Below are 27,076 nucleotides of genomic sequence, written 5' to 3'. Positions count from 1 at the left end.
AACTAATTAAATATTATTTTATAGGATAATAGAATTAATATTTCTTTGATTAAAACCCTTTCTAACATGGAAGTATCCAAAGACCATTTCAGGCACATAATGCTTTACGAGTACAAAAAAGGAAACTCTGCAGCCGAAGCGACTCGAAACATACACTCAGTTTATGGGGAAAAATGCTTGAATGAAAGAACTTGCAGAAGATGGTTTGCAAAATTCAGAAGTAGAGATTTCAGCTTTGAAGATGAAGATCAAACAGAACGTCCAGTTGAGTTTGATGATAAGCTCCTTGAGGCATTACTTGAAGAAAATCCTGCATTATCAGTTAAAGAATTGGCAATAAAGCTTAGTTCAAACCATACAACTGTTTATCATCATCAACAACTTGGAAAAGTTCCTAAACTTGGAAAATGGGTGCCTCATAAATTGTCCAAAAGCAACTGCAAATCCCGAGTTGACATCTGCTCTTCTCTCCATTCTTGCAAACTCATTTCACCCTTTTTGGATAGACTTGTGACTGGTGATGAAAAATGGATTGTCTATCAAAATGTTAAGCATTGTAAACAGTGGCTTGGTAAAAGGGAAAAAAGCTCAACCACATCCAAGAAGGGAAGTTCATGGGAAAAAGGTTCTTCTCTCTATCTGGTGGGATTGCAAAGGAGTAATTCACTTTGAATTATTACCACCTAATACAATAATCAATGCTCAAGTCTACTGTCAGCAATTAGAGCATTTGAACCAAGCTTTAAAGAAAAAAGACCCGCTTTAGTGAATCAAAAACGAGTGATGTTTCATCAGGTCAATGCGTGACCCCATACTGCAAAGAACACATCACAAAAGATTGAAGAGCTTGGTTGGGAAAAAGTTCCTCATCCACCTTATTCTCCCGACCTTGCTCCTTCAGACTACCATTTATTTAGTAGTTTACAGAATCATTTGAGGGACGTAACATTCGCAAGCCAGGAGGAGGTCGAAACTGACATTTCAGAGTTCTTCGCTTTGAAACCAAAAGTGTTTTTACATTGATGGGATTAAAAAGCTTGTAAATAGATGGAAGGAAGTCTTAGATATTCAGGGAAAGTACATTGATGATTAAATTTCAATTAAATATAACATTTGATCACTTGTTTTCTTTATTCAAAATTCGGACAGAACTTATGGGATGACCTGATTGGTATGTATGGTGTGGAAGTGTGGCTTAGTGGTTATACTTATGATAGTAAGATTCTGGTTTCATTTCCGGGACTGGGTGATGGGTTGTGTTCTTGAGCAAAACACTTCATTTCTTGTTACTCCAGTTCGCTCATCTGACAAAAATGAGTGACATGCGCAACTGTTAATCCAGACAGTTTTTTTTCCCTCTTTTCATCTGTTTTCTCTCTTCATTCCTTTCCATAGAAGAGCATAGGCTTGAAACATCAAAGACTCTTCCATTTTCCTTAAGTATCAAACTAATACACCTTGTTTTTATATACCTTGATTTTTCCCTCACCTGTCTTTGTCTTTTGGGTTTTTTTTTGTATAATTTTGAACTATATATATTTATACCGTACAGATTTCTTTGACATACACATATTTTACCTCAATTACACATATTTTACCTGAAGCAGTTCAGTGTTTTTACAGAAAGATTGCCTCAGTGCAACAGTTGAGCTACTGGTGGAGGCAAAGAGAACTGATACCCCTCCTCCCTGGAGTGAAGACACAAAAGATATGCAGTGCAAAAGACATGGAAAATCCTGTAGGATTTAACTCCTACCTTTGGATTAGAAAGTTGTATCAACTCCCAAACTGGACACTATTGCATAGTACCAAAAGTTCTACCAATTCCATCTAGAGCTGTGGTTCCCAATCATTTTTTGCCTATGGATCCCTTAGAATTCTGTTTTGCTAGGGTGTGCTCTTATAACTAACTACGTGATGTTTAAAAAAATCCAGTTATATTTTTATAATTAAATATTATGAGGAACTGTATACAAAATTGTTGAACTATTTTGTGTGTTGTAAATGTATAACCAGTTTACTGCACATAAACTTTTAGCAGCAAAATCTTATATGGACCCCCAAAGGTCATATGGACCCCCAAAGGTCATATGGACCCCAGATGAGAGCTATCGATCTAGAGTAAGGACCCAGGTTAAAAGTGTCCATAGATTTTCGATACCTTGCCAGAAAGCTTCACAGGTGTGTGAGGAATAGATATGGACGTATTGAAAAAATACTTGGGCAAATTTTTATCTCAGATGCCCATCACAGCAAGAGACCTGAATGAGAGCAGCATTGTCCAGCACCCTTGTTCACCAAAACCAAACACAAAGAAGGGGCCCATGGAAGTGAAACAAACTGATAATCACATCAATGGTGGTACCCCAGCATGGCCACAGCCTCTGGATGAAACAAGTAAAAGTGAAGTAAAAGAACAATTTATACATTTATACGCACATGGATACACATACACTCACCTATATACACTTACACACATAAATACACACACATACACATATATGTGTGTGTGTGTGTGTGTCTATTTGTAAGTATTTATATATTCATATGTGTGTATATATATGTCTGTGTGTGTGTATATGTATGTTGTATATACACATGCATACAGACACAATGTATTTATTTACAGTTAGATTTTCTGATCCGATTGATTCTAAAAGGAAATCAAAACCACACCCTGTCGTCTTGGACATAACATACTCTCCCTTGCCTCATACTTGCTACCAACACTCTGACTACTACCACTGGACTTTTGTCCTTACCACTATCACTGCTGACACCACCACCACCATCACTACTACTACTACTTGTTTTATATGTATATTGATCCTACCTAATTCTCGTTGTTTGTAGCACTCTACGCATACACAGTAAGCTCCACACACAGACACCACATGTGAGCATGCACTATACACGATAACACTGATATATTCGTTCATGCAAACATCATACAGAAACATCTCCTCACAGATATACACGCATAGATCCCCTCCTACATACAACCAATATATATATGTATATATATATATATTATATATATATATATATATATATATATATGTATGTATGTATATATATATGTATGTATGTATATATATATGAATATATGTATGTATGTATATATATATGAATATATGTATGTATGTATATATATATGAATATATGTATGTATGTATATATATATGAATATATGAATGTATGTATGTATATATATATGAATATATGAATGTATATATGTATATATATATGAATGTATATATATGTATGTATGTATATATATATGAATATATGAATGTATATATGTATATATATATGATATATATATATATATATATATATATATATATATATATATGTATATATATATATGTGTATATATATGTATATATATATATATATATATATATGTATGTATATATGAATATATGAATGTATATATGTATATATATGAATGTATATATATATATATATATATATATATATATACCAGTTTGTGTCTATGTAATGTTAATGTACTGATGATGATGATAAAGAGGAGGAGAAGGAGGGGGAGGAGGATCCAATCAATTTGCTAATCTAAAAATGTTATTTCTCTAAACAATTCTTCTACAAGAGCTGTAAATAGGAATGGCAGAATGGTTTCTTTGGGAATTTTGGATGGAGAAAGTTCTCTCATAACCCATGGATAACAAAAGAGTTTGGTGTGCTCTATTAGTACAAGAATTTGACTTTCCACACCAGTGGACATGTCTTGTGTTCTATAATACAGGAAGAATATGACACTCCATAATTGTGGTGGAGTTTGACAATCCACCAAGATATTGATACAAGGGTCTGTTACCCAATAATTGTAGAGGATCTAAGGTGGCGAGCTGGCAGAAGCGTTAGCACACAGGGCAAAATGCTTAGCGGTATTTCATCTGTCTTTACATTCTGAGTTCAAATTCTGCCGAGGTCAACTTTGTCTTTCATTCTTTCAGGGTCGGTAAATTAAGTACCAGCTGTGTACTGGGGTCGATCTAATTGACTGGCTCCCTCCCCCAAAATTTCGGTCCTTATGCCTAGAGTAGAAAAGAATAATTGTAGAGGAGCTGATATCCCATATTCCATAACAGTGGAACTGTCAGACACCCATAATAGCAACGTTGCTATTATGGGTGTGGCCACTTACTATCACCTTCATAAGGTTCAAACTCCTATGATCAACTATCACCACTTCTTCATGTCTTCTTTAACCTTCCTCTTCTGCAGGATCCTTCTATTTGGATCACTTAGCATTTCTTTACCCAATTGTCATTCTCCATTCTCAACACATAACCACACCAGCTCATCTTCTCTCTTACATACAATACCTGATTGCTCTTATACCTAGTTTTTTTCTCAGCTCATTTGTGATTCATTGTCCATGCACATTAGCACTATATATCTACTGGAGCTCACATACAAGATTCACACAGTCAGCCCTTCATTTCAAGTATTTCTTTGCTACAAGCCAAAGTAATATTCCTCTAAACTTTTCCCACTTCATCCTTACTCTGGTATAGTAAGCTTTTAGAATATTCACCCCTAATGCTAATTAAGTCACCTCACTTAAACTATTTCAATGGAGCCTTTTAAGTATTTAGAAAAAATTATTTCACAGGTGCTTTTGTTGCACACTACTCTTGTGTACCTGTCCATGTATGAATTTTCCTTTCTCCATCCGTCCACCTGTGATTGCACAACATCTCTTATGTATCCCATAGTTTACATTGGATTCATCATACAGAATTCCTATTTCTTTACTACCCACAAGGGGCTAAACACAGAGGGGACAAACAAGGACAGACACACGAATTAAGTCGATTACATCGACCCCAGTGTATAACTGGTACTTATTTAATCGACCCCGAAAGGATGAAAGGCAAAGTCGACCTCGGCGGAATTTGAACTCAGAACGTAACAGCAGACGAAATACTGCTACGCATCTTGCCTGGCGTGCTAACGTTTCTGACATACAGAATTCCTACTGACTCATTTCTGCACGACTACACCCACATCACATCATGATCCATTCTTCTCTCCTAACTAAAACTTTTGTCTTTGCTAGGTTTACTTTGAGGCCTCTCACTTCTAGGCTTTGCTTCTTCATTTGGAATATCTTTAAATCTTTGACAGATTCATCTCTAAGAGCTAAACCATTGGAATACAGGAACATCCAGCCTTGAACACTTTTGTCATGGTCTTAAGGATTATAATAAACAAGTCCTGATGGACACTTATCTACATGCAGAATTCCTTACTAAACTCATTGCTAATTCTCACCTTGTTGTATATGGTTTGCATGGTTCTCATTAACCATTCATCTACATCCAGTTTATTCAGCAACGACCAGATTACAGAGCTTTGGCCTTTGTCAAGGGGTGTTCTCCACATCAATGAATGCTAGATGTTGTCTTACTCTTTGCTAAGAACACCTCTTGTAGTTTCTCACTAAAGTGGCCACTTACCGGTACCTTGTTCTGGTACAAAACCAAATTACATATCTTTTAAGCTTGACTTCTTTCTAATTATCTTGTACCATGACTTTTCCTGTTACTATATTAACTTGGTCCATCAGTTTACAGTTCCTTTCTGGAATATCTTCTTTGGCATTGTTGTTGTTGATAATGAAGGTGCTACATTAGTCATTGAGGATGGCATCTCTCTGTACAACCTTACCTTGTGAATAACTAGCAAGTCTGCAATTTCTACCTCTGGGAAGAGAAGGTCCATATTTAGTCTGGGCTCTATCCTTTGACATATCCAACATAGGACATCCTACAAGGGTCCTGCTCTCTGCTGGCAGTGCTCCTAGGATCATTGGGGCACACTCTATTCTGCAACAAGGACTGGACCATATCATGGTGATGGTGCCACGTAATAAGCACCCAGTACACCCTACTGTAAAGTGGTTGGCATTAGAAAGGTTGTAGCGATGCCTGGTCGAGACGCCTTTGTGGAACATTCATCCATGCATGCGCATAGAATTAGAGCTTTCCGGAGATCTGACGGAAGCCCCTTATACGCATGTGCAATCATCAGCAGCAGCTAGGCTTGACCACCCATTCATCCTCTTCGGCCCTGGCTTCTGTCCAGACAGGATGCAACTTAGACCAGCTCCGTGGAGCTGGAATTCTGACGGCGAGTGATGCTGCGAGTCTGTGAAAATGTCTTCGTATTTTTGTGTCTAACTGCCAACCTTGCTGCTTCCATACCAAGGCGTCCAGGCTACCGATGTCCAGAGATGAAATGTTTATTTAGGTGAAATAAATTATTATTGTTATTTGTTTCGGAGAGATCTTGTCCTTGCCTTTTCCTTCCATGAACTATGTATGGAATTGTGAATCACCCATCCAGTGCCAACTCATTTCCTACAAGGTCATCCAGCTGTAGAGACCAGACCAAAACAGACTATGGAATCTGGTGCAACACCTGGCCTTTTCCAGTTCCTGTCAAGCCGTCCAACCCATGCCAGGATGGAAAACTGACGTTAAATGATGATGATACTGGATGTAATAGTTAATTTTTTAATTGGTTTTATTGAAAAATCTATGTTTGATAACGATAATTAACTGTACTTGTTAGCTCCAAGAGCAAAACAAAAAAAGAAAACAAAAACAAAAACAAAAGAACAAAAATATATGGTGGATCGACTCCAAGGTGTCTAGAACAGCTGTTTGCTCTTTGAACACCATCACAGCTAAATACGTTCGTACACTCAGCCGTGCGTGACTTGTTAATAACATTAAAAATTATCTCCACATTAGAAACAATAATTAGTAAAAGTATATGACGAATATTTTTGTTGATTATTTTATTTTATTTTATTTTATTTTATTTTATACAAAACAAACCTGGATAATGAATAGAATGAAATGATTTGGAAGTTATCAAATTTGTTCACTTGTTGTTCTGTGGAGTTTCATAAGTTTGAAGGTGGTGAACGAAAGTTACTTGGAGTATTGCAGTTTTGTTGTTTTGTAAAGAACTTCATTTAGGACTTACTTTTGTTTCTTTTTACATTTGGCTTTTAAGTCTTCTCTTATTACTTCTTCCTTAGCGAAGGTCGAGGTATTGATTACAGTCATGTTTGTTTGTTTGTCCATGGACAAGATATCTCAAGAACCACTGGATGGATTCAGATGAAACTTTCAGGGATGTTTGGCCTTGTGACTGGCACAAACTGATAAAATTTTTCATATCAATCCGGTACTAGACAAAGATTCTGGATTATTTTTCTGGTTTTTTAAACTTAATTTTTGAGAGTGGTAGGGTTCATTTTTTTAGTATTCTTGTTTGTGAGAGCAGTTGAGTTTATTTCAGATATTCTCATTTTAAAAATCATTTCCGGCTAATCATTAAGAGGATGTTGGCGTTGCCTTGGTGGAAGTTTGCGCTTTATGAGTGCTCTTGTTTTAATTAATATATTGTTACCTCCACCTTAGCGAAGGCAGAGGTATTGTTTTCAGTTGTGTTTGTTTGTTTGTTTGTCCATCGACAAGACATCTCAAGAACTGTTGGATGGAATCAACCCCTAATTATATTTTCGATCATAAACCAGTTGGGATAATTATTTTAGTAGGTTTAAAGTAATTTCTTTTGTGTTGTAAACCATTTACCATTTCTGTGTTGACCACACCTCCCCTTGATGCCCTAAGCACATACTTATTTTGGTTAATGGTTGATCTAGCACTGACAAAGTGAACCAAAATTTGTCAATGTAACTGTTTCATTATGGAAATATTCTTTATGGTTTGATTTTGTTTGCCCCAGCTTAGCCCTGTTTGAACAGATATATGTTCAAAGACACTCCAGTCATGACCATTCTGTTTTTTTAGGATCATGTACTAGAAGGACATTATCTAATGTGTTGTATTCTTATTTAAGTTTCTAGGATGCAATTTGAAGGAGATTTGACTGCTATTTCTTGAAGATTGATTGACCACAACGAAGGCCTCTTATGAATCTGTTGGTTTGCATAAAAATAGATATTTATTTAAACTTACACTGCAAACTGATGGACAGAAAGCAGATTGTTGACCTTTCATGACCCAAGATAGATATCAACGGATGACCATTGATATACATCTTATTGACTTTTTGAATAATGTGATGAATCACTGTTGTGATGTTTGTTGTGATATAAATAATTCACAAAAATACAACAATAATTCAATAAAAAAACAATTATGTTACAGATAAAATACTACATAAGTAACAAAATGTTTAATATAGCATGTAGAAAATGTCACTTTTACTGCTGTCAATTAAAGGGCCACTTATCAAGCTCTATGCTCTGTGGTCTTCTTAAACGCAACACACTGACTGTCCAATGTCTTGCTATCTATCTATCTATCTATCTATCTATATCTATATATATGTATGACTGTAACTAGAAAATTTAAAGAAATTAACAGCCATGAAACGATCGTAGTGTTATATTAATTATATTTTTTTAATAATTTTGTTATATATTTAAATAATATAAATTAAATAATCTTATGTATTGGCTTAAGTTTTTCATTGTATGATTTGCCTAATAGTGGTTTTATCTCTAATTTAATATAATATATATATATATATATATATATATATATATGTGACCGCGTGTGTACCGTTGGCGATTTTTTTTCCTCTGTCTTCCCTTCTCTGGATCTTTCCTTCTCCTATGTTTCCAACGAAGAGCTCCACTCGAAACGTTAAACTCCTTTTTTCCTTCTTTCCTGAGCGTCCAATAATACTTTATTTGTTCCACGTCCTCGCGTTGTGTTTTTTTTGTGTTTTCTTGTTTGGATTAACTTTATATATATATATATATATATATATATACATATCAGAAGAGGAACTTGTTCATGGTTTTGTACTTCATATTTGATATTAATTGCTTTATATATCTAACATTAGTATCTTTTTAACATTTATGTCACTCCCATAACATTTATAAATGTAACATTTATGTGGCACCAGCAGGGGTGTTTTTTATGTGGCACCAGCATGGGGTGTTTTTCATGTGGCACCAGCAGGGGTGTTTTTCATGTGACACCAGCAGGGGTGTTTTTTATGTGGTACTAGCAGGGGTATTTTTTATGTGGTACTAGCAGGGGTATTTTTTATGTGGTACTAGCAGGGTGTTTTTTATGTGGCACCAGCAGGGGTGTTTTTTATGTGGCACCAGCAGGGGTGTTTTTTATGTGGTACTAGCAGGGTGTTTTTTATGTGGCACCAGCAGGGGTATTTTTTATGTGGCACCAGCAGGGGTTTTTTTTATGTGGCACCAGCAGGGGTGTTTTTTACGTGACATCAGCTGGGGTGTTTTTTATGTGGTACTAGCAGGGTGTTTTTTATGTGGCACCAGCAGGGGTATTTTTTATGTGGCACCAGCAGGGGTGTTTTTTATGTGGCACCAGCAGGGGTGTTTTTATGTGGAACCAGCAGGGGTGTTTTTTACGTGACATCAGCTGGGGTGTTTTTATGTGGTACTAGCAGGGGTGTTTATGTGGCACCAGCAGGGGTGTTTTTTATGTGGCACCAGCAGGGGTGTTTTTATGTGGAACCAGCAGGGGTGTTTTTTATGTGGCACCAGCAGGGGTGTTTTTATGTGGTACTAGCAGGGGTGTTTATGTGGCACCAGCAGGGGTATTTTTTATGTGGCATCAGCAGGGGTGTTTTTTAAGTGGCACCAGCAGGGGTGTTTTTTGTATATTGCCAGCACAGATGCCTTTTATATGGCACCAGTATGGTACCAGCATGGAGTAGCTATAGCCAGAAATTGAATCTAAAATTGCAGGATACACTGTTGACAGTTAGGGTGTCTTACTCATTGATATAATATAGTGAATTACACCACAATGTTGTACCAAGTTGCAGTTAGTTATACTGGACTAATCACAGTGGTAGACTGGCCAGGTTGCCAGCTTGTCTGATGGCAAGTGGGCCCCTGTGCCATTAGAATTCATATATTGGATCCCATATTAGTATCTAAGGGGCCCATCCACTCAAGTTTGAGAATTTTCTATTCACTCCTGGAAGAATGCATTAATTATTTCAGCCTGGCTGTGTTTGAAGACAGTTGAAAAGAATACTTTTAACAAAAAAAAAAAAAATTAAATGATAGCATTGTAGTTGCGAGTAAGAGCCTTCTTGTAGTTGCGGGTGGGTGCCCTTATAGTTGCAGGTGGGCCCCTTTAGTCTCCTGGCAACCAATATTTTTAGACCCAGTCTGCCACTGACTGTTGACTATTCAGAGTTTTAGTCATGGATACAGTACAGGGAACTCTACTTTATGGTGGTGTCTACTTACACAGCCAGGTAGACTGGACTGTTGACTGTTAGGCGTCTTGGTCAGCAGGTGGTATGAAAAAAAAAAACACACCCAGTCCACACTGTAAAGTGTGTGACACCATGAAGAGCATCCAGGTATAAAAGCCATGAGAAAGCAGACATTGGATCCTGATGCAGTCTTTGGACACATCAGATCTCGTCAAACTGTCCAACACACGACAACATGGAAAATGGACATTAAATGATAATGATGATGATGATGATTACATTGACACCCCCCACCCCTCAGTACTCAAATGGTAATTTATTTAATCAATCCTGAAACAACAAATGGCAAAGCCAGCCTTGGCTCAATTTGAACTCAGAACATAATGACAGACAAAATGGTACTAAGAATTCTACTTGACACACTGATGATTCTACCATCTCACTGCCCTCTTGGTGGTAATACTTAGCGGTCAAGTGTTGTTAAGGATTCTTGATAGGTAGCTTCAGACTGTGTGTGCTTCTGACAGTTTCTGTCCACCAAATTCCACTCAAATCATCATCATCATCATCATCATCATCATCATCAACCTGAGACACCTGCTCAAGTTTCTCCAGGAACAAACCTGAAGCCATAAAGTTGCAAAGCAAACTTAACAACATAACCATGTCTGTATCTACATGATCACACTGCCATCTATAACACTGTCTGCATATATATATATATATATATATATATATATATATATCATATAATACACACACACATATTTATATATATACATACACATATATGTATATATACACATTCATACATACATAAACATATATATATATATGTATATACACATACATACATATATATATATGTATATATACATACATACACGTGTGTATATATATATATGTGTGTATATACATATATATATATATGTATATATAGGCTTCTAAGTGAATATATATATATGTATGTTATATATATGGGTGGGTGTGTGTATGTGTATGTGTGTATATATATATATACACACACAAATATATACATACACACACATACACACACACATATTCACTCAGAGGTCTTAGTATTGTAGATGGTGGTGGCAGCGCAGGGAGAAAGTGGTGGTGGTGGTGTATGGAGATAGTGGTCGACTAGGAAGATGTTTGTGTTGGGAGGGGGTCGGCAGGGGGCGGTGGTGTCGATGGTTAGGATGTTGGTGGAGTCGATGTGACCATCAATACTAATTTATTGAACTAATTAAGTAATTTAATTTATCTCTCCAGTATCACATCTGTTGCGCATACATACAGCAATATTGCTTTGTGTAATTACTTGAGTATGTGTGTGTGTGTGTAAGGGTGTGTCAGGGTGTGTACATATGATTCTGTTTGTGTATGAATGTGTGTGTGTGTGTGTATGCATGTGTATGTGTGTGTGTGTGTGTATGCGTTTGTGTGAGAGAATGTTTGTGTGTTTATTCATAGGAATGTGTGTAACTGGTCCTGTGTGTAACATTACGTCAGTGTATGTGTGTGTGTGTGTTTGTTTATGTATGTGTATGTGTGTGCATTTGTGTATGCGTGTGTGTGTGTATTCGTAGGAATGTGTGTAATTGGTCCTGCTTGTAACATTACGTCAGTGTATGTATGTGCGTGCGTGTGTGTGTGTGTGTACAGATGAATGAGTGTGTAAGTGAATGTGTAACATCATGTGTGTATATGTGTGTGCGTGTGTGTGTGTGTGTGTGTGTGTGTACAGACGAATTAGTGTGTAAGTGAATGTGTAACATCATGTGTGTATGTGTGTGTATGTGTGTGTGTGTGTGTGTGTGTGTGTGTACAGACGAATTAGTGTGTAAGTGAATGTGTAACATCATGTGTGTGTGTGTGTGTGTGTGTGTGTGTGTATGACAAAGGGAAGGAAGACAAATTATAGATTATTTGTCAAATCAAAAGTTCTCTGCACTCTTACAACGGACTTCACCACATACATTCACACGTGCCTTGGACATCCACACACAAGCAGATGCACATACATGCACATACACACTTACACACATTGACATGTGCCCTTGGATGCATACACACACACACACACACAGAGTTAATGTAAATTTGATCACAATAACCAGATGTATGTTTTGTTCTTCATCAGCTCATCATGGCTTGATGATTGCAAATGGCAAAGCAGAAATGCAGCTGTTGCAATTAAATTTGCCGTATAGGTGCAGGCATGGCTGTGTGGTAGAAAGTTTGCTACCCAACTGCATGGTTCCAGGTTCAGTCCCACCATGTGGCACCTTGGGCAAGTGTTTTTTTGTTTTTTTTTACTATAGCCCCCAGGCTGACCAAAGCCTTGTAAGTGGATTTGGTAGGCAGAAACTGAAAGAAGCCCATTGACTACACACAAACACACACATGCATGTATATATATACATATACACACACACACACACACACACACACACACACACACACATACATACATACATACATACATACAGATACATGTGTGTTTGTGTGTCTATGTTTGCCTCTCACCACTGTTTCACAATCATGATGTATTGACATTCCTATGACTTAGTGGTTTGGCAAAAGAGAATGATAGAATAAGTTCCACATTTCAAAAAAGAAGCTACTGGGTTAATTCATTCAACTAAATTTCTCCAAGGTGGTGCTCCAGTATGGCCACAATCAAATGACTGAAACAAGGAAAGGATAAAAGATTTAAGATATGTAATTATCCCAGCTTCTAGGCATTGAATTCTCCAACAAGGTCTGCGGTTATTCTTGTTTTAAATCTTTAGGATTTTAACTGACCAGCCATATCCAGTCATATCCAGCCACATCCAGCCATATCCAGTCATATCCAGTGATATCAAGCCACATCCAGTCATGTCCAGCTATATCAAGTCATATCCAACCATATCCAGCCATATCCAGTGATATCCAGGCATGTCCAGCCATATCCAGCCATATCAAGTCATATCCAGTTATATTCAGTCATATCCAGTGATATCCAGGCATATCCAGTGATATCTAGCCATATTCAGTCATATCCAGCCATATCAAGTCATATCCAGTCATATCCAACCATATCCAGTGATATCCAGGCATATCCAGTGATATCTAGCCATATCCAGTCGTATCCAGCCATATCCAGTCAAATCCAGTGATATCCAGGCATGTCCAGCCATATCCAGCCATATCCAGTCATATCCAGCTGTATCTAGCCCAAATATTGTACCTGTTTTATGCTTAACCCAGTCAGATCCGGACTCTCACACCTACCCTTTCATGTCATTCTAAAAAAAAGGGATCACATCATAAAAACTTTGAGGCTATAAAATAATGCATGATTAATTAAAAACAATGTGGATATATATGGCCCAGTGGTTAGAGCATCAGGCTCACAATCATGAGGTAGTGAGTTCAATTCCCAGACTAGGCTCTGTGTTATGTTCTTGAGCAAGACACTTTATTTCACATTGCTCCAGTTCACTCAGCTGTAGAAATGAGTTGCAACGTCACTGGTACCAAGCTGTATTGGCCCCTTTGCCTTTCCCTTAGATAACATCATTGGCATGGAGAAGGGGAGGCTGGTATGCATGGGCGTCTGTTGGTCTCCCGTAAACAACCTTGCCCGGAGTTGTGCCTTGGAGGGTAACTTTCTAGTTGCAATCCCATGGTCATTCTCGAATGAAGGGGGCCTTTGCTTTTTGCATTTGATAGAGTAATCTGATTGTTAAAGGGTTAAACAAACTAATCAATATATATGTGTGTGTGTGTGTGTGTGTGTGTGTGTGTGTTTCAGTCAATTGGTGGAATCATTTGAGCACTGGACAAAATATTTTGCTATATGTCTTCCGGCTCTTTGCATTCTGGGTTCAAGCCCTTGCTAAAGCTGAGACATCAGAGGCAAGGCATGGTCCTCAGTCTCTTTGGATGCCATTGAGGCTGTCAGACCCTTGCCAGAATGGAAAATAGATGGATAATGATGATGATGATGATGATGATGATGACAATGATGGTGGTAGTGGTGATGGTTGCTTTGGTGGTGCTGATGGTGGTGATGATGATGATGATGATGATGATGATGACAATGATGGTGGTAGTGGTGATGGTTGCTTTGGTGGTGCTGATGGTGGGATGATGATAACGATGATGATAATGATGATGATGATGATAATGATGGTGATGATGATGATTTTAATAATAATAATAATAACTAGTACACAATTTGATTCCACCTTGCTGGCAAACCTCTCCACTGAAATCCCCAAAATTGGAACCTAAGCCTTTTGAGGATGATTTCAAGGCCTCCAGAAGAAGAAAGGTTAAAGGCAATACATGATGATGATGATGATGATGATGATGACCATGTAAAATAGAGAAATGCCAAGTGGGGGAAATATCTCTTATTTTACCATTATATGTAATTTATAAAACACCTATGTTTAAAATTGCCTTTTGTATCTCTCATATCTATTTGCAGAGAGTAATATTAACCTATTTAGCAAGTTAGAAAGCTATAATTATGCTGTTATTTATTATTACTATTTTATTTGGGAAATTAGATAGGAAAGAGTCAATGACCGCAAGAAGGTTAGCAAGCAATGTATGCCATTAGTGTATGTGTGTTTCCATGTGTGTGTTTGTGTGTGTGTCTGCACACGTGTGTGTGTGTGTTTGTGTGTGCACGTGTGTGTGTGAGTGTGCATGTGTGTGTGTGTGTGTGTGTGTGTAGATAAATAAATCGATTGATAGATAGGTAGATAGATAGATAGATAGATAGATAGACAGACAGACAGACAAACAGACAGATTGTTAGATAGATAGATAGATAGATAGATAGATAGATAGATAGATAGATAGATAGATAGAGAGATTGATAGATAGATGGATAAATAGACAGAATGATAGACAAATAGATAGATAGAGAGAGAGTGTGTGTGAAAGAGATAGAGATAGAGATAGTTAAATAGATAGACAAATAGATAGATAGATAGAGAGAGAGAGTGTGTGTGAAAGAGATAGATAGATAGATAGAGATAGTTAAATAATAGATAGATAGATAGATAGATAGATAGATAGATAGATTGATAGATAGATAGATAGATAGATAGATAGATAGATAGATAGATAGATGTGTATGTATATTCATAAATATGTGTGTATACATATGTATGTATGTACGTATGTATGTATCATCATTACCATCATATCATGCCTGCTTTCCTCAGCAGATTGTCTCAAAGGAACTTCCAGTCTTGCTCTCTGTTATAAAGTTTTACCTTCTCCTTCCTGACATAAGCATCAACTTGAACCTCTTTGAATCTACATCCAACTGAGAGCTCTTTAACTTGAATACTGTCCATCTCCAGAATCTCTGATTCCCTGAGTCCATTTAGCTTTTACTCTGAAGTTACTAATTAACTAATCTCTGATTCCATTTAGCTTTTACTCTGAAGTCACTAATTAACTAATCTAAGTTGAGTGGTGCCTATGTCACCAGGGAACGACTTAACTGAGCAGCCTCTGGTATGAAATAAAGACTGTCAACCAAATTAATTGATGATCAGGAGGCTGGCTGGCTGGCTGGCTGGTTCCCTAAATTTTGTATTGCTGATGGTTAGATCATCTGCATCACAGAATTACAAGACCCTTCAGTCCTCCTCATTCCCCTTACTATACCCAAATGAAGACGTGTGGCTCAGTTGTTAGGGTATGTGGTGCATGGTCATAACACCATGAGTTTGGTTCTCGGTGATGTGTTGTACCCTTGAGCAAGATACTTCATTTCATGTTGCCCCAGTCAACTACACTGGCAAAAATGAGTAATTCAAGTGGCCACTCTTGTCACATTATGTCTTAACCCTTTAGTGTTTGCATTATTCTGCCAAAATTAATCCTTTTTTATCCACATTGCCTTGAACTAATCAGGTATTATCTTGGAGCTATGATATTTTGATGAGGTAGCTGTTGATTTTTAAAACGATATTGTAGGGTCGGTGTGAAAGACCAAATCTGGCCAGTTTGAACATAAAACAGGCAGAATACTTTGGACCGGATATAGCCAGTTTAAATGTTAAAGGGTTAAAGTAGTTCTCAGGGAGTTTTCACAAAGACTGGGAATGAATGATAGCGTCATTCATTCCCAGTCTTTGCTGGATCTCCCTGAGAACTACTTTAATCCTTTTGTTACCATATTTTTGTTGAGATGCTCTGTGTTTCTTTCAATTACTTTAAATATAACAAAGAATTTAGTAAAATAACTTAGTTATCATTCAGCTAGTGTTAGGAACATAAATTGTGACTAAGGTTTGGTGGAAGATTTTAATTCAGAACTTATGAAAACAAGACATTTGTATTACAGAGCCAGAAGCTGTTTCAGCCGGGTTGGTAACGAAAGGGTTAAGAATGGTTTCTCTATTATATATTTTAACCATTTTGTTACCATATTTCTGTTGAGATGCTCTGTGTTTCTTTCAATTACTTTAAATATAACAAAGAATTTAGTAAAATAACTTAGTTATCATTCAGCTAGTGTTAGGAACATAAATTGTGACTAAGGTTTGGTGGAAGATTTTAATTCAGAACTTATGAAAACAAGACATTTGTACTACAGAGCCAGAAGCTGTTTCAGCCGGGTTGGTAACGAAAGGGTTAAGAATGGTTTCTCTATTATATATTTTAACCCTTTTGTTACCATATATCTGTTGAGATGCTCTGTATTTCTTTCAATTACTTTAAATATAACAAAGAATTTAGTGAAATAACTTAGTTATCATTAAGCTAGTGTTAGGAACATAAATTGTGACTAATGTTAGGTGGAGGATTTTAATTCAAAACTTTTGAAGACAAGACATTTGTACTCAGAAACAGAAGTGGTTTCAGCTGGGTTGGTAATGAAAGGTTTAAGAGTATATGTGTCTATGGAGTACTCAGCCACATGCATGTTAATTTTTCAAGCATTAGATGATGATGATGATGATGATATATATATCATCATCATTTAACAGCTGTTGTCCATGTTAGCATGAGTTGGATATATATAGATTATCCAATTCTGGATTGTCCATTTATCTAATGTTCTTCCCAGAGGTATGATGAAATTTTTTTATGTTCGCTGCCCTCACATATCTTTGCCAGTATATACACATTGAAGCTTTACTATAGCAGCATGAATGTATTGACTTCTATTTTCAGTAAACACTGGTGCCTTGTTGTACCACCTCTCTCTCTCTCTCTCTCTCTCTCTCTATCTATATATATATATATATATATATATATATATATATATATAGATATTTAATATTTCTATTATATGTAATTTTCTAGATGGTGTAATTTAATTTTTCATTTTGAATTGATAAAAGGTGTTTTTTTTCTAATTTATATATATATTATATTTTGTGAAATTTGAATTAGTATTTCTAAATTGAATTTTTCCCTGTAAGTTTGGAATAATATTCCTCAAATTATTATTATTATTATTATTATTATTATTATATATATATATATACATATATATATATATATATAATATATATATATATATATTATATATATATATAAATAAAGCCTTTTTGTTTTTATTTACAATGTGCATTTTCGTTGATTTTTCTTACTTTCCCCTTACATTTCCACGTTTAGTTTCTATTTTCTTTTTGTAACATATTTCTGTTATATATATATATATATTATATATATATATATATATATCAATCAATCAATCAATCATCATCATCATCATCATTTATATATATATGATGGGCTTCTTTCAGTTTCTGTTTCCTAAATCTACTCACAAGGCCATAGTAGAAGTCACTCGTACAAGGTACTGCGCAGTAGTACTGAACCCAAGACAACATGGTTAGGAAGCAGACTTCTTAACCACAGAGCCATGACTGTGTATGTGATGTAACTCTTGTATTAGCGGTGCTCATACATGAAGCCTCTGCTGTTGCCGTGGTGATGAGGTCTGTCTGGTAATATACTTGGTTATGGTGAAGTGTGTGTGTGTGTGTGTGTGGCAGTGCCAGTAATAGTGTTGTCGAGATGAGTGTGTATGGAGTATGGGTGGCGGCGTTTATGTATTCTACCTCTCATCCATTCATCCATCCATATTCTTCTGTAACATTTCTCTGTGCAATCTGAAGAATCCTCCAAGACTCTTGAACACTCCCCCTCCTGCCACGACAAGCTCTTCCTTGTCGTCTCTTCTTCCTCTTCTTCCTTCTCTATGCACCTGTTCAGTTCTCACTTCCTAACAACAAGAACAAGAACAACAACAGAAACACTACAAGAAAATACCAACAGATAAAACCATCGAAAACATAATAATAATAATAATAATAATGATAATAATAATAATAATAATGATAATGATAATAATGGTGATAATGACAACAACAATTCTTTCTAATTTTGGCACAAGGCCATCAATTTTGAGGGGAGGGGGCAACTCAATAAAATCGATCTTAGTACTTTATAGGTTTTTATTATTATTTTATTGATCTCAAAAAGACGAAAGCAAAGTCAACCTCAGCATATTTGAACTCAGAACATAAAAGATGGGGCAAAATGCCACTAAGCATTTTTGTCCAGCATGGTAAACGTATCTGTGAGCTCACTGCTTTATGGTGGTTTCGAATTTTGGCTCAAGGCCAGCAATTTTAATGGAGTGGGGTAAGTCGATTAACTCAACCCTAGTATTTAACTGCTACGTATTTCATTGACCTGCAAAGGATGAAGGGCAAAGTCCACCTTGGTGGAATTTGAACTCAGAAAGTCGAGATAGATGAAATACTGTTAGGCATTTTGTCTGCTGTGCTTGCAATTCTACCAGCTGATCACCTTACTACTACTACTACTACTACTACTACTACTACTACTACTGCTACTGCTGCTGCTGCTGCTACTACTACTACTACTACTACTACTTATAATAATAATAATAATAATAATAATAATATCCCTAAACAACCCTTATTCAGGGACCTTTTGAGTGGGATGGGCTACTCGACCAGAAGAAGTTTCTAACTGGGCCCCACCTGCAAGGTCATGCACTGTTTATGAGATCACCATGAGATCACCGTGTCGCGCACATTTGGTTGTGATGCATGTGCCTGGTGTACCCTTATCAGACAGGTAGTCATGATGGGTATACTGGGCCTCGTATATTTGACCCCAGTGTCACTTTGATGGCATGCACTGCTCTCTCACTCAATAATAATAATAATAATAATATAATAAACATAAACATAGAGATTCATATTTGTTGCAGTGGTGGTAGTGACAGTTATGGTTGTGAGGAGAGTGTTGGTGGTTGTTATTGTTTTTACTATGGCTGACAGAAACCAGTTAAATATTTACATTATTTACATTATTTACATTTGATGGATATTTGTCCTCATCTTGTTTGTTGTTAACAACGTTTCGGCTGATATACCCTCCAGCCTTCTTCAGGTGTCTTGGGGAAATTTCGAACCTGGGTTCTCATTCCTAAGGTATTCTTCGATGTTATTATTATTATTATTATTATTATTATTATAATTATTATTATTATTATTGTTATTGTTCAGGTCTCTGCTTGGAATCAAACTTGGAATCTTGGGGTTAGTAGCCTGCGCTCTTAACCACTACACCATATACCCACAATATATAGAACAGTTAAATATTTATTTAGTCAGAACTTAATTGTCCAACTCTTCAGTCTGCTATATAAGCTAGGTCATGTGAGGTCATGTGACTGACATAGCAGTTCATTAACCTTGGCTTCATGGTTACTGTTGGGGTTGGGTCATGTGATTGACATTGATATACTTGCTCCCATTGGCTGGTTTATAAGTCAGGTCATATGACTGGCACTGAAGTTTTCTCTTTGTGTGTTATAAACCATGTCATGAGGCTTGCTAAGAAGCCTTCATTGCTTATTGTTAGACTGGTCATGTGACACACAGAAGCTTTGTTTTCATTGGTTATTGCATTTTTCATCTATATTGGTGTATGTAAATTGGTCTTGCTTTATCCCCAGGTCAGCTTTGATCTAGCAGATCTACGATCAAAGCTGTTCCAAATGTGCCCACCCCATCTCCTTGTATATCAGAGACTACATTGTCCAATGTATCTGATTTCAATGATATTTGTCTGGTATTCCACCAACACATACCCATGTGGTGATGGTTGGGATACATGTCTACTTTCACTTTCAAAGTGTGTGTGTGTATGTGTGTGTGTTGAAAGAGACATTGTCCCTATCAGTTGCACATTATTACTAACACTATGACAACCAACACAATTTTCACTACAACTGCCATCAAAATTACTATCACCACAACCACACAGAGAATAACACTACTACGACATTAACAGCAACACTAGTGCCACACTAGCATCAACAATACTATCACTGCTACCACCAACATCACTTTTATCACACCCGTGATGGTGGCACATAAAATGCATCATCCGAATGTGGCCGATGCCAGCACCACCTTGACCGGTGGCACATAATAAGCACCAACCAACTGTGGTCGTTGCTAGCCTCCTCTGGCACAGATCCGACTGGAGCCTAGTGCAGTCTCCTGGCTTTCCAGACCCCGGTCGAACTGTCCAACCCATGCTAGCAAGGAAAACGGATGTTAAACGATGATGACCACCACCAAAGTTACTATCATCAATACAGTCAATTCTACAACTGTCAATATTAACTTTATCATCACTACCACTAGTACTACAATCTCTGCGGCTACCACCAACACTATCACCTCCACACTGAGAATTGTGCAGAGAGCATTGGTGGTTGTAGTAATGATGGTAGAAGTGATACTGTTGGTGATGGAAGTGGTAATAGTGTTGTTCTTGATGGTGATAATGTTGTTGGTGTTAATGTTGTTGTGGTGATGATAATGCTGTTGCTGGTGGTGGTGGTGATAATGTTGTTTGTGTTGATAATGTTGTTGGTGTTAATGATGTTGGTGTTAATGATGTTGTTGGTGGTGGTGTTTGTGATAATGTTTGTGTTGATAATGCTGTTATGCTAATGTTGTTGTTGTTTATGTTGATAATGTTGTTATGGTGATAATGTTGCGGGTGATAATGCTGTAGGCGATAATATTGCTGTTGTTAATGATGGGGATAATGTTTTTTGGTGATGATAATGTCATTGCTGATGGTGGTGCCGGTGATAAGAGTTGTTGTTGTTGTTGCTGGTAGTGGTACTGTTGCTGATAATGCTGTTGTTGTTGTTGTTGTTGTTAGTGATGATGGTGCTGGTGATAGTGTTTGTGGTAGTGGTGATGGTAGTTGCCTGAAATATAAAACCTTCAAGTTACTAAATGAAGTAAGATATCAATGATTCCACGTTGCTGGGACTATGTCGAAGGTGAAGTAGTGAAGAGAGGTAAACCTAGCCATTGGCCATGTTTTAGGATGTTTCTCAGTTCAAAAGGAAGCTACAGCGAGTGTATATATAAGGTTATTGGGTGTAAATGCTGCCAACGGTGTTGTTTAGCCCCATGTCAGCCCTGATCAAGCATGCTTATGTAAACACTCTTGAGGGTGGAGTCAACAGCATTGCATGCTGGGATAGCTGTTATAGAGTGTATTTATATTGCCTCTAACCTTTCTTCTTCTGGAGGCCTTGAAATCATCCTCAAATGGCTTAGGTTTCAGTTTTGTGGATTTCAGTGGAGAGGTTTGCCGGCAAGGTGGAATCAAATTGTGTACTAGTTATTATTATTATTAAAATCATCATCATCATCATCATCATCGTCGTCGTCATCATCATCACCATCATCATCATCATCATCATCATCACCATCATCATCATCATCATCATCACCATCATCATCATCATCATCATCATCATCACCATCATCACCATCATCACATCATCACCATCATCACCATCATCATCATCATCATCATCATCATCATCACCATCATCACCATCATCACCATCATCACCATCATCATCATCATCATCATCATCATCATCATCATCATCATCATCATCATCATCATCATCACCATCATCATCATCATCACATCATCACCATCATCACCATCATTGCAATTAACATCACTGTTGTGTGACTTTCATAAAGAGACCTTGAGTTTTGGTTTATCATCCCGCAATGGATAATTATGTAATTGTACATGTGTGTGTTTGTGTTTGTGTGTGTGTGTGTGTGTGTGTGTGTGTGTGTGTGAGAGAGAGAGAGAGGAGAGAGAGAGAGAGGCAGACAAACAGACAGAGAGATAGAGAAAGAGGGAGTATGTGTATGCATGTGTGTGTGTGTGTAAAGATGTATATGCATGTGTGTTTCTATATATGTGATGTACGTGTATATATATATATATATATATATATATGATTTTCTGCATGTTTGTGCATATGTAACTTTTTACTATATCATCATCATCATCATTATCATCATCGTTTAGCGTCCGCTTTCCATGCTATAAATGTCTATGTATATATGGATGTGCAAGTGCGTGTGTGTGTGTATATGCATGTGTTTTTACATGTGTATGTATGTATGTATGTATGTATATATGTGTATTTCCATGCATGTGTTTGTTGTGTGTATCATTCTGTACATGTATGTGTATGCGAGACTGTGCATATCAGTAAGTGTGTGATTGTATGACTGTGATTGTGTGCATGAGTATGTGTGTAATTGAATGATTGTGTGTGTGTGTGTGTTGTGTGTGTGTGTGTGTGTGAGAGAGAGAGAGAGAGAGAGAGAGAGAGAGACAGGCAGACAAACAGACAGAGAGATAGAGAAAGAGGGAGTATGTGTATGCATGTGTGTGTGTGTGTGTAAAGATGTATATGCATGTGTGTTTCTATATATGTGATGTACGTGTATATATATATATATATATATATGATTTTCTGCATGTTTGTGCATATGTAACTTTTTACTATATCATCATCATCATCATTATCATCATCGTTTAGCGTCCGCTTTCCATGCTATAAATGTCTATGTATATATGGATGTGCAAGTGCGTGTGTGTGTGTATATGCATGTGTTTTTACATGTGTATGTATGTATGTATGTATGTATATATGTGTATTTCCATGCATGTGTTTGTTGTGTGTATCATTCTGTACATGTATGTGTATGCGAGACTGTGCATATCAGTAAGTGTGTGATTGTATGACTGTGATTGTGTGCATGAGTATGTGTGTAATTGAATGATTGTGTGTGTGTGTGTGTGTGTGTGTGTGTGTGTGTGTGTGTGTGTGCGTGCGTCCACCATCATCATTAGTTTTAATTTAGTTATTTATTTTTCTTGCTTTTGAACAGAATTTTCGCTGACAATCTGGCTGATTGTTAAAAGAACTATTTTCAGTAGTTCATTATTTAAAATGTTGATGTTGTTTAACCCCGAATCAGACCTGACCAGACAGGTCTGTGTCTATGATCGGAGCCATTCCAGCCAAACTTTACTATCTTTCTCTCAGACAGTGTACACATGTATGATTGTCCATGTGTGTGTGTGTGTGTGTGTGTGTGTGTGATGCAGTTCATTCATGTAGGACTTGCATTATTCAATATCGTCATCACCATCATCATCATCATCATCATCACCATCATCATCATCATCATAATCATCATCATTTCATTATTTAATGTCTGTTTTCCATGCTGGCATGGGTTGGACATTTTGACTGAAAACTGGTAAGTCAGAAAGCTGCACCAGACTCCAGTCTGATCTGGCAGTATTTCCACGGCTGGATGCCAACCACTCCAAGAGTGTAGTCGGTGCTTTCTACATGCCACTGGCATGGGTGCCAGTTGCGTAACATCGACATCGGCCATGAACATAATTTTACTTGGTTTGACAGGTTTTCTCAAGCATGGTATATCATGAAAGGTCTCAGTCACTTGTTACTGCCTCCATGAGACCCAACGTTCAAAGGGAGCTTTTTACGTAACACCAGCACAGTGTCATAGCAATTTAAGAGAGAAAATTTGGTTGCTATTTCTAGCCATTTGAATGACTATATAAAACAAGGCTGGCCAACCTGAGGCCCACAGGCCGCATGTGTCCCACAGGCTTTTGTCTTGCGGCCCACAGACTTATCTTGCAGCCCATTTGATACTTTCTTGGAATGGGTTTATCTGAACAAACAATTAAAAAATTTAATCAAAAATTAAAGATTTGTATTTGCTTCTTTTATCTTTTCTCTCACTTATACTAGTTTCAGTCACTGGATCGTGACCATGCTGGGGCACCTCTTAAAAGGTTTAGTCAAACCTCCCAGAACTTATTTTAAAGTCTGGTACTTATTCTATCAGTCTCTTTTACCAGACTGCTAAATTTTGGGGATGTAAACAAACCAACATTGACTGTTAAGCAAGGTGGTGGTGGTGATGAACAAACTCAATCACAAAGTCACACACACACACACACACACATTAATACACATACACATACATACAAATATATATATATATATATATATGAGATCTGATCAATAAGTATATGGACTGTTGCCATAGTAACGAAGCTAAAGCATGCAAGGCAAAGCCACTTAGCACAGATTGACCTTGAACTCTGCTGTGCATGTGCACCAAGTTTTAACATTCTAGCCCAATTCTGCTGTCTACAGCAGTGCTTGGTTTGAAGGTCTATAGTGTGTGGTTGTCACAATGACCTAGACAGAGAAAGTTGTCATGGCGATACCTGCTCAGAGACCTACACAAAGTTGCAGAAAGTGTATGGAGAGGAGTGTATGATCCACACCCAAGTATTTCAGAGGCTTCCAAGATGGCTGAAAAAATGTTGATATTGACGCACATTCTGGGAGACCCGCAATCAGCAGAACTGAGAAAAACATCGCAGATGTGCATGCAGCTGTGAGGGGAAATCATCGAATCACCATCCGTGAGTTATCAGAGAATGTGCAGATTAGTTAAAGTTCAGTTCAGTCCATCATCACTGAAGATTTGGGTATGAGATGCATGTCTGCCAAGTTGGTGCCAAAACTGCTTTCAGCTGGCCAAAAAGACACTCGGGTTTCAGTTGCATAAGACCACCTTGAATGTGTCGAGAACGATGAAAACTTTTTGAAAACTTTGCATAAGCCTCTGAACAGGTATCGCCAGGTTTTTGGCTAAATTTGATGCAGATTCTCTGCTCAACTTCGCCATGATCAATGTGGCGATCACATGCTACACAACTTCCTTCCAAGCACTGCTGTAAACTACGGAAGTGTGCTAGAATGTTAAAACTTAGTGCAATTGCAGAGCAGAGTCCAAGGTTAATCTGTGTCAAGTGGGTTCACTCTGCGTGCTTTAGCTTCATTACTATGGCAACAGAATACTTATTGATCAGACCATGTATAAATATATATATATATATATATATATATATATATTATATATATATATATATATAATATATATATATATATATATATAAGTATATACACACACATGCACGTACATACAAAGGTTTTTAAACAAAAGAATATATGAATAAGCATTTCTATCAATCTTTCATATCATATTTCAAAAAAAATATTCAAACAGTGAATATTTCAAAAGAAAACCTGGCTCAGATTACAGGCTGATTATCAGAAATGAGCAATTCACAATACAGGAAATCGGAGCCTTACAGTTATAATGTATCAAAGAATACTCTACATTTACACACACACACACACACACACACACATACATGCACACACACACACACACACACACACACACGTGCGCGTACACACACACACATATAGGTTTAGTGATACAAACATGAAAAATAGAACTCAGAACATGAATATATTATATATATATATATATATTATTATTATTATTATTATTATTATTATTATTATTATTATTTAACAGAAGCAACGAAGTGGCTCAGGGGCTGAGAGTTTCATGTGTTAACTCTTATCACTTTGATATATATAGGCATGGGTATGGCAGTGTGATAAGAAGCTTGCTTCCCAACCACATGATTCTGGGTTCAGTCCCATTGCGTGACACCTTGGACAAGAAGTGTCTTCTGCTATAGCCTCGGCCAACCAAAGCCTTGTGAGTGGATTTTGGTAGAAGGAAACTGAAAGAAGCCTGTTGTTTCTCTGTGTGTGTGTGTGTATGTGTCTTTGTGTCTGTGTTTGTCCCTCTACCATCACTTGACAACCGATACTGGTGTGCTTATGTCTCTGCAACTTAGTGGTTTGGCAAAAGAGAATGGTAGAATAAGTACCAGGCTTACAGAAAATAAGTCCTGGGGTTGATTTCTTCAGCTAAAACCCCTCAAGGCAGTGCTCCACCATGGAGCACTGAAACAAGTAAAAGAATAAAAGGATATATACTATATATACATATATATATAAATATAAAAATGGAACAAAAACACAATAGAGGACATTAAAACATTTGGACAGATGGATGATATAAAGACGGAGAAGAGAAACAACAATTAGAAGGACAGGCAAAAAAAGACGGGTTATTCGTGGCTTTCTTTCCTCAGTCAAGTTCCAGAAGTCACGACCATTTCAGGCAATTATATATACATACATGCATACATACATGTATATATATATATATTTCTTTGCTGCATTTATCACTGACGAAGAGAAGGTTCTAATGAATTAACTCTGAAATTGGGTCTGATATGATAATAACGGAATTTTTTAGAAATTTCTGTCGGCTTTCTTTGAGATGCGTGCTTATAGTGATGAATTATATTTTTATGGATGATGTGTCTAGTTTTGGCATATTTGGCATTAGAAAGTTTTTTCTTTTGCTCTTGTTTA

Source organism: Octopus sinensis, linkage group LG13 (assembly GCF_006345805.1).
Source record: "Octopus sinensis linkage group LG13, ASM634580v1, whole genome shotgun sequence".
NCBI lineage: Eukaryota > Metazoa > Mollusca > Cephalopoda > Octopoda > Octopodidae > Octopus > Octopus sinensis.
This window is presented reverse-complemented; position numbering follows the sequence as displayed.